We start from the raw sequence: 11423 nt of genomic DNA, 5'->3' as shown, positions 1-11423 counted from the left end.
CACGTTTCTGTCCACCTTGGACTTAAACTAACTACATACACAGTTTGCAATCTATACTAAGCCAAATTTACTCAAAAATGAGCCATTGGAAAAGAATGATAACGGAAACAAGGTGTTTGTGCTGAAATGCATTGTACAATTTTGTGAATTCGCCATTTCTTACCTGTTTTTCTCTCTCCCCCTCTGAAATGGTGGGACTGTTGGACATGTTATCTGCTTCTATATTGATAGTTTGGACTGTTAAGGCATGTTAAGCATGTCTGGGGATCATGGGCATCATCTGTGAAACCCTCACACAGACACACTCAAATAAATGGACCAATACAAGAAACACCCTCAATTATTGTCTAATTAGATCAGCCAAGCTCTGTGAGAAAAGGCTTTAAAAGTGATCATGGTTGAGCTGAATATCTTTAGCATTAGGGTGAGATTAACCATGAGAAATGGTTGACAGGCTGTACAACTCAAAACCTCCATTAACAGAATGTTGTGTCTAATGAAATCTGCAAAGAAAGCAGAAAAACGATCTCAATCCCCCAAAAATATCACTCACGGAATGACATCATAATAAACAAAGTGACCGAGTCCAGGGAGAAACTTTATTTTTCTACACAGAATGATGTTATCTGATCTGATGACATGTGGAGAAAGCTGTAGGGGGGGGGGGAAGAATTGGCCTTTTATTTCCTCTCTCCCTTCATTTTGAACAAGTGCTTTAATCTGCTTTAATACTGTATAATTTTGCACATGTTTTATTATATACAAATTTTAAAGGAATTGTTCACCCAAAAATGACATTGTCCTTGTAGACTTTGACAGTAATGACCATCAGTGTTGGGGAGTAACTAATCTGATTGTTATCGGTTAGACTTGAATTCATGTGTCAGATAAAAATATTACTCTGATAGTTTTATATTTAAAAATATATTACTCCCTCAAATAGTTTCAATCTAGTTAACTCTTTTTCTAACAGGTAGCTTGACTGAAGTTCCCAAGCACTGATAACCACTTTTGTTGTATGGAAAAGAGCAGTATTCCACGGGAAAAGGAAAATCATATTGTTTTCAGTTTTGTTCAGTTCCCTTTGTTTCATTTATTTCACAAATAACAATAACTTGTAAAAAATAACACCTAATAATAACTTTAAAAATACATAAATGCATAAATACATTAAAACCCTTTATATATATATACATACATAAATACATATATATATATAAAACCGAATGTCAAACCGATTCATAGTAATTTGGGGTTATCTAATATGGATGTCAGAGAAGAGGCGTTAAAAGTCCTTTGGTTTGAAACAACACGAAGGTGGGAAAATCATGATAAAATCATACCATAATCATGTAGCTATCACCAAGGGCATAGATTTGGTTTGAACATTGGGGGGGTTGAAGTTTAAAAATATAGTTAAAAAAATTATTCTGCATATTTTTCATTAGGGGTGTAACGGTTCACAAAATTCACGGTTCGGTTCGATACGATACAGTTGTGTCACGGTTCGGTTCGGTACGCTTTTGATACAGCAAAAAGAAAGAAATGCCAGAGAAATTTCCTTGATTAAATTTTTTTTTATTAAAACTAACATCATAAAGTATGATATTTTTTTTACTTTGAGCAATTCTAGAGCTATAATTGACTCTTCTTAGGAGCATATAAAACAAAAAAGCTCATTGGAAAAAATGATATGTAATATTGTAGTAGTTAACAAAGGTTTATTTTAGTTCAGATTAACATTTGAGGGCAGCAATTGTATTCATAATGTCAAAATAAAACCGACGTAATGTTACTTGAAGGCATTATGCCTATTATTCCTGCCAAACTTCCATGGTTGCAGTTAGTGTTACTACAGTAAATCCATGGTGAATGTTGCTGATCTGTGGACACTGGATAGTTCATTCATGGCACAATGTTTCTTCCTGGTTTCTACGCGCCGTTATTAACGCGATCCGTTAATAAGGGAGAAATGTGAATGTTTCTCACTAGATCTCGCAGTGATGTTATTACTTCTGTGGCGAATTCAAATGCTTTCTTTACTGGATCTCTTATTAGCGCTGTGTAGTAACAGTGTCGCATGATCACGATCGGCTCGCGCTGCACTGGTCCAAACTGATAAACGGTCCTTCAACCACACAATAACGAGCAGTTTCGTTCCACTTGCATTAGGTTTGATGTTGGGCAATGTTGTGGTCGCGCCGGCGTCTCTTACATTATGAGCGCGCTTGCCACGTGCAACGCGCCTACATCTGAAATAACGAAATTTTGGTCGGCAGGAAAAATGGTCCAACCGTTTGGTTTGAAAATGCGTACCGAAAACCGAACCGAAAGCCTCGTACCGAACGGTTCAGTATCGTTACACCCCTATTTTTCATGTGATCATGGTATAAATATTGGGGGGGTTGTAATGCATAGATTTAAATATTGGGGGGGTTATCTCCCCCCCAACCCCCCCACAAACTACGCCCTTGGCTATCACTAAAACGAATCAATGTAGTTTCGTTTGTTTGACAGTTGAACATTCAGTATTTGACTGATTTTATTGTCACACACTCTTTCACACAGACACACACGACATTACAGTTGTTCTCCTCACTAACACAAACACATGACGGAAATGACTTAGGCATGTGTAAAAAAGTTTACTGTTCGCCACTCTGCCATTTGCCAATTAAAATGAAACACGAGCGCTCTGGATTGGACTGCAGTTCTGAGAGAGTGGCCTGGATCCAGCACCACAGTTTGGGACTTGTTCAAAAAGAACCAGATAAAACACAACATTTACACTTCAGTGGAACAAACGTCAGCACGTTTACGATGATGAAGTCTGACTTTATACAGAGCGAGAAAACAAGGAAGGGGTGGGCGTTTTAAAACTGCAAACATTATGATAAGCCTGACAGCTGTTGGTGGTCATTCTGTGAAAGACACAGAAGACGATGATGTCATAGTCATAGTGGTACCCAGCACCACTGTGACATCATAGCCTGGGTGTCATGGAAATGCTGGCTGTGATGCAGCCCGTTTGATGTGGTTTTGCTGGAGCTGTAAATCAAGTGACTGGTGGAAACATTTTTGAACCCAGAGTTCGGGAACCTCTCTCATGTGATGTAAAGCCATGCACAGAGGACCACCACACACATACATTTTACTCTTTATTTTACATAAATGTGTCAGTTACTTTATAAAACATTTTAACTTTTATTTTATACTTGCTCATAGGGTGAAAAGTACAAAAATGTTCTAGAAGTTAGGCCCATGTCAAAATATATATATTTTTATAACAAAACACTTCTAAAATAAAAAAAGTTGAATTATACATTATGACATTCATTTAAAATTTACTTTAAAGTTAATAAAAATCAAGGCAGGATTTTTCAATGATTCAGACTTCACACTTTTATTTAGTGTTTTTACCCATGATGCAAGCCTTTCAAATACTAACAGTAATGACTTACTGTGGTTTTGCTTGCTTGGACTTATTTACTACGGCTACGGTTAGAAAGTGAAAGAGGGAGCTTAAAAAGACATCATTAAAGTGGACTGTTTTTAAAAGAAAACATAACATTTAATGAATATGCTGTCGCGTTTTTTAAATATTCCTGTTGTAAGAATTTTTATTGCACACAATTAATAAGACTGAAGTTTAAGTCTCTGTGCTGTATTCGAAGAGTCTTTCAAAGTATATTTTCTTGCATTTATCTTTAACTGCTGTAAATAATACTATTCTCTCACTAAGTAATAAAACTTCTAAGCACTGTGTTGGTGTCATTTTTCTTTTTAATACTTTTTGGATGTGTCTTCAGACTAAGAAGTTAAGAAAGTCTTTCTGGAGCCAGGTCCTGGGCATGAATCAAGGTGCAACCCATTTCCTTAAACCAAATCTCATTATCTGTTCCTGGACTCCAAACGCATAGCCAGTTCTGTCCTCACACTCATTAGCATGTATGTTTACTTTGGATAACCATCATTCACATGACTTAGGTTTTTGGACCTTTTTTCTAAACCAGAGCAAAAACATTTCAGGGAAAATCATCTGCTGTGGTCACTGAAAAATAAACAGAAAAGGCTGATGAGAATGGGAAGTCCTTAACCTTCCTCCAGTTTAAAAATCAGTCAGATTATGTAAGGATCTAATTTTATTTCCCTCCTTTAAGAGAGCTGGAATTATCTAATTATAACATCATATCTCAGCATAATTAATCATCGCCATTGTTGCAAAAACAATAAATGATGGTCCAGATATGCGGATGTGGGATTAAATGAAACTACAGTAAATCAAAAATGAAATAACTGTATATATGTGCTCACATCATGGATGAGTATAAAAGCTCTAGTGAAGATTCAACAGGCGTGTTTCCAAAACTCCTTAATCATTCTAGAACACCGCTAATTCTTTGTGTTGACAACAGGAAAGCTGAACCCGGGTAATTGTATAATCTTCTAAAATCCCAGATTTGTGAGGACATTTGTTTACATTCCGTTAGTAAGTTCATTTGGCAGCACATACACTAGTCATAGTTTGAGAGGATTAGATTCTTTGTAACAAATTTTAGCTGGATCTCTGCCACATCTAGGACAGTTGTATGTGATACAAATTACATTTTAAAAAAAATCACTGGCATATATAAATGTCTAAGACTTTTTCCATTATGGGAGATTAGTCTTTTTTCCATGTATCCAAAATCAACAAAAACATTTTTAAAATGAAATAATGACATTCAATAAATCTAATTACTTAGGAGCCAGCCACACAAAATCTTATTGCGACTAAATCACATTTAATGTTGTCTAGATCAGGGATTTTCAAACATATTAATAATGGTTGTTAGTGCCGATAAATGGCTTTCTTTACGAGTAAGTCCTAATTAAATTAATTATTCAACTGATTCGTTCAAAGGCATTAATTAATTCAGGAACTAAACTAGTGTTATTCATTCAAACGATTTGTTCAACAATTAGGCTACCTCAATCATGAATCATTTGTATATCCATGTCGTTCTTAAGTGTACATTCAATGGACACTTTACTATACACATAACAATGACAACATGGCGGAAGGCGGATGTAGGCTACGTCCGAATTTCATTCATGCTACACACATTCATAGAATATACTGTAGAACAGTTTTTTTTTTAACAGTCACAAAGTACATTTCAAACCAAATATAGTAGTAGACTGGGTACAGTTGAGACATAGGTACAGTTGAGACACCTTTAATAACTTGCTTTCGCAGCAAGCACAAGTTGTGATTTTTGCTGTGCACATGCGTATTAGTGTCCTCTTTGTTTGTGGGAAATTTGAACAGTGGACGCATCTCCGATCCGAAAATATCGGGTAAAGTTTTTTTTCTAAAGTAGGACGTTCACTTCACCATGCACTCTCCACAATGAATAGCTTATTATCCCTATATGACTGTTAAACATAACTGGTATCACCACAAACTTTATTCTGTGCCCTAAAAACTGGCATATTTCATGGTATTGTGTCATGCAAGGTAATTGCAAAATCTAGAGAAATGTGCGAGGTGGCCAGCGGGGTATAGTTGAGACACACGTGTACCAACTGTACCCCCGATAGAGCTCTATTAGGAAACACACTGTTTAATTGTTCAGTGTTATGATAACAGGTTAAAGGTCGTAATTAGCCAGCATAGGACGCAAATGAAAATAAAATTTGATATTTGTGATATTTAAACTGTGTATTATTAATAAATATTGTTTAATATCTTGTTCCTGCTTTATAAATTTTAACCAGTGCTAATTTAAATAAAATGAATGAATATAAATGGTTGAATAAACAAAAATGTTGCCCAATTGTTATTTTCTTTATTTGTCTTTATTTTTTATATTTACAATGAATGGTAAGTTATCTTTACATCATTAAAAATGGGTGTCTCAACTGTACCATGCACTGTCTCAACTGTACCACATATGGGTACAGTTGAGACAAGGTTGAGACAAAAAGCACCTTATTTTTATTAGGTAATTGTGGAAAATATAAACTACTTGTGGGTATTATTGATTGATAATATCTTTGTCTACAAGCTAATGAAATGTCATGTGGCATGCCATGTGGAAATTCACTTCTTTTCAGTATCTATTTTTTGTGTGAAAAATCAAAACGCAAAAAGTGTCTCAACTGTACCCAGTCTACCCTACCTACCTGCTGGCTGCATAGTGTGCGATTTCGGATGCAGTGACTGTGATTATGAACGAGTCATTTAAAGGACAAGTTCGGTATTTTACAGTTAAATCCCTGTTTTCAGATCGTTTCTGATGAACTAGAACGGTTAAGATTGAAATTTGGACACATGCTGCTGGCCCGAGAATTTTCGGTTTCTGTGGTAGCACCCCCCCAATAATTGACTTTTATTACCATAATTGATTTCTGTCTAAATGCACGTTTTTTCATCTAACTGCTAAAAACTGGAGGTCAATAGATTAAAATAATCACAATTCATTTAATTATTTCTGACCAGTCTTTAGAATAAATATAATGTAATTTCAGTGTTTAAATGAAAAATTCAGTAAATGTTAACTTTCCAGTTTCTGGGTCACAACCAACCACTGGCAAAAAAAAATGCTGACCCTAAAACTAAAAAGTAAACACTAATTATGGGACCCCCAAGTTCCTACAGTACAGTGAACATTTGGTCATCGCAAATAAACGCCTTTAATTAACATCCAGATTTATGCCTTTGGAAATGTCCTGCTCCTGCTGTAAAAATAAAACATCAGCAAGGTGTTAAAATGGTTAAATGTTTTCGTAATAATCATTTCAACGTCAATTCATTTGACAGAGGCATTCGTTATACTTGCAGCTCTCTCTGCACGTTTCCAAGCGACCTGGGAATTGTAATTCAAACATGGCCTTCCTGTGCATTTCTCAGGTTTAAATGAAGGCATGTTTTTTTGTGGTCAGTGAACTCAGTCCCAGAATCTCACTGTGCTCTGAATGGGAGAGGACGTACGGGGCAGGTTATTGCCGAGCTTTCATGTGTCAGCAATCACGGGGTCGGTGATGTTATTGCGCTGGAGGGAGGTTGGCACGCTGTTACAGAACAAATGGGTTTGGAAAGACGCCCAGTGACACGAAACTTTAAACACATTAAGAAATCTGTGCTTTTCACTTTCCTGTTGTTGAGAAACAGACTTTATTTCGCCGAATTTCATGCTCAGTGTAAAAACTTGGAGTATATGTGGTCACAAAATCAACATGTGTTGTCTTGTAAGTTCCTATCTATGAGGGTATTAGAAGGGGGCGGAGCAACCTCTCAGCCAATAGATTCCGCAGACCAAAACCTTGGAGAAAATTGAAGAGCTTGTGGCTTTTATTCTAAATACACTGGTGTCCTATCCAGAATATTTGATTTAAACCAACACAGAGGAAAAGGTAATTGTCAAAGCATCAATTTATGTTAATTTACTCCGTCCCTCTGTTTTTTTCTGCTCTGTTATTTTATCCGCCTCAGCATTCAGATGTTTCACCAAACGCCAGCAAGGTGAAAAGAAAAAAAAACACTTGTCTAATCCTGATGTCAATCTCCCAGTTGACGCTTATGGGATTTCTCCCCAGGATTGTCTAACCCCCATTCAGCGAAAGAACCATTGGACACACTAATTTGTCTCCAGCTCTCCCAATTCAAGCCACGTTCATAGAGTTCCTCCTCCTAGTCCATTATTGACATTTGCCAATCAAACAGACTGACTTCAAAGACTCACTCAGGCAGGTTCACGCAAAAGAAATCAACACGGTTACCTTGGGACAACGGTATGCTGTGGAAACCCTGACGTCTGCATCTGCTCTGTTATCGAAAAGATGCTCTTTTCAACACACCTGGGCTGTATGGATCCTCTGGACAAGTACTGCTGAGCGGCAGTTTTGTGTTTTACAGTTCAGGAAAGGTGATATGTTTCTCACAGCAGGATAACGGCCCCTATTGACAGCCGTTCAAAAGTCACATTGTATTCTGATCAGGGTTGTGGAACATTCTGAACTGAAGAATTGGCTCCCTTTTAGTTCATGAATTTGGAATGGCTACAACCCACAGGAAGTAGAACTGGAATGACAGGAAAAATAATTCACTAAACAATTCAGAGAAATTCAAAACTGGTAATGCATTCTGGGAAATAGATATATTGGCCCATAAAGCCTATACAAACCTTTGAACTTCAAGGTTGTTCAACTTTTTTCCAAAACTTTTAAACAAGTTTTAAAACTACAGTGGTACAGTTATTATTTCTTTGAATTTATTCTTTTTACTTTCTTACATTCAAATTTGAATTGCAATTCTGCATTCTGTTTACTACCTCAGTTACTACCAAATTTAAAGGGATAGTTCAACCAAAAAAGAAAATTCTGTCATTAATTACTCACCTATGACTCAACTCAATGTCGTTCCAAACCCGTAAGACTTTCATTCATCTTCAGATCACAAATGAAGATATTTTTTATTAAATCTGAGAGCTTTCTGTCCCTCCATAGACAACACTTTGACGCTTCAAAAAGTTCATAAAGAGATCGTAAAACTAATCCATATGAATTGAGTGGTTTACTCCAAATTTTCTAAAGAGACTTCATCGCTTTATATGATAAACAGATTGAATTTAGGCTTTTATTCACAAAAAAAGAATACGGGTATGGAACAACATGAGGATGAGTAATTAATGAAATAATTGTCATTTTTTTCAAGCAACATAGGCTATGTATAACATATTAACTTTATAGGTAGCACTTTACAGTCCTGTTCCCCATGTACATGTACTTGGTACATATGCTGGTACCAATTGTTCTTTTTTGTAGATTTCTGTGAGTGTAGTAAGCTATAGCTTACTTAAAATAACAACAAGTTTGGATCTGTTCAAGATGATAAGCCACCATGCCAGATTGCGCAGTCTCTAGACCATCATGCTCGCATGAACCACTCCAATACAGTTCAGCAGTTTCAGTGCACAGATTTAAAGGCCTGCAGTGAGGGACGAAACTTTATGGAAGTTACAGGCCTGGACGGAGACAAAACCAGAGGCGAAGTGGCCTGCGATGAGAAGACTGCTGGGGGCCGTTCAGGGCAGTGGGACTGCTCCCAGCCGCCCCCAAAATGTAAATGAGGCAGAATGTGGAGGTAGAATGAAAGCATCTCCCCTCTGCTCTGTCCACTAGTGGAGCATACCAGGGGAGAAAGATGAATGCAATGTCAGCCATTTGCAGATTCACCCTCATGATCAGAGCGAATGCTTCCGAGCCCAGGGGTCTGCACTGAGAGAGCGTTAGTGTGATATACGAGTGCAGTGAGATGTCCACAGCCGACCCCTGATCGCCACTGCGGGTGCGTGGAGTGTCGATGAGTGTTTATTTAAGCTTTCTTGGCATACCGCACTCTCCCGCAAAACACATCTCCTGTGGGTTCACTCTCTCGGCTGTTTGTTTCTGCTGTTCTCTCACACTCAGCATCAGATGGCTCTGTTCAGGTTGACAGCAACTAGATGGACCTGTGAGAGAAATATGGAAATAAAAGCTCAGTTCCAAATACCAGTGAACTGCTCTGCACTGCTACTAGGCAGCTGCTTTGCAACAAAAAAACAAAAAAAAAAGTGATTGATTTGGGGAACACTACATAAGAATCAACTCCAGTTTGATGATAACACATTGCCAAGCTAACGACACTATACTCTGAAATACATAGCACAATAATAGATAAATGAGTGCAATGTGCAATGATAAAAACATAAATGTGACCCTGGACCACAAAACCAGTCTTATGGGTAATTTTTTTTAATTGAGATTTATACATCATCTGAAAGCTGAATACATAATCTTTCCATTGATGTATGGTTTGTTAGGATAGGGCAATATTTGGCCGAGATACAACTATTTAAAAATCTGGAATCTGGGGGTACAGAAAAATCGAAATATTGAGAAAATCGCCTTTAAAGTTGTCCATTTCTATTGGCGATGGTGCTGCATCCATTCACAAAAATAAATGTTTTATATATTTAAGGTGGGAAATTTACAAAATATATTCATGGAACATGATCTTTACTTAATATCCTCATGATTTTTGGCATAAAAGAAAAATCTATAATTCTGACCCATACAATGTTTTGTTGGCTATTGCCACAAAAATTTACCTGTGCAACATAAGACTGGTTTTGTGATCCAGGGTCACAAATATTTAAACAATGTTAATATGTTTGGTTTTTGGCAGAAAGGATCTTCTACACTGCTGCTGCTTTTGGTTATTGCTGCTGTTACAGAGTAAGTATGGGACTACATACACAACATGCTGCTGTGAGCAAGTAAGACATGCTGCTGCTGTACAATAACATACATGAATTACCCATTAGCAGATCTATACAGGTGGAGCTGGGGAAGGCGGAGGGTTTCTGAAAGCACACTGCAAACTACTACAACAGACGGTGACCAAGTATTTGAAAGCTGAGCTGCAAGCTCATTGGCTACTGATACAGCAGGAACCAATCAGCTGTGCTCTAGATAACGATGTGATTGCAAGCAGACTGAGTTAAGGACCTATCAGTTTTCATGACAAAACTTTGTATTTTAATTAGATCAAAATGTTTTGATACTTTTCAAAGAAATAAGCATTTTTTCATTGACATTCAGTAATTGAGTTTGTTGCAGTGCATTCTCAATAAAGGATACATGCAATGCATCCGGCATGCTCTCTATGAATTGCAATTCATAAATATTTTACGTTTTGGAAAATCGGTGGCTATAATTCATATGAATTTGTACGATCTTATTCACACGTCTTTGTACGATCTGTTTACACCCCACTGACAGTTATGTTTAAGTGTGGACCTTCATGTTTAACTTTTTTTCAAAAAAAATTATGTTTCCATGCAACTCACATCATGAATTCATAAGAAATCGCCACCTCATAAAAAAGTTACGTTTTCTAGTGAGATCGGGTTGAATTAATTTCTTAGAATGCAGGAAAAACAAGGTATCTTAAAAGGCAGAATAAGGGCAGCATTCATGTTGGAAGCATGCATAGCCTATGATGCTTTAAAATGCTGTCTAAGTAGGCAACTAACTAGGATTTGGAAAATACCTTAAGTTATTAAAGAGACTGAAACCAGAGAGAGAAAATTTAGAAGTAAATCCCTAATCTTCCCTTAAATCTAGAGCCAAAACACTTCAAATGCGATTATGTTTAAAATAGCTCACAATGCTTCACAGAACAAAGAAAGAATTTCCAGTAGGATGTCATTTAGTAGGAATGATGGGAGATATGAGCTTTGTTTCTATTTGTCATGCTGTAAATACTGGCTGGATTGTGACAAGCCCCTCCACATAAAAAAAACAAGAAATGGTGCACATCTGTTTCAGTGGTGACCAAGTTCACATACACACACAAATCACTCCATGTGACTGTGAGTTCAGAGATAGAGAAGCAA

Source organism: Leuciscus leuciscus (assembly GCF_965113295.1).
Source record: "Leuciscus leuciscus genome assembly, chromosome: 8".
NCBI lineage: Eukaryota > Metazoa > Chordata > Actinopteri > Cypriniformes > Leuciscidae > Leuciscus > Leuciscus leuciscus.
This window is presented reverse-complemented; position numbering follows the sequence as displayed.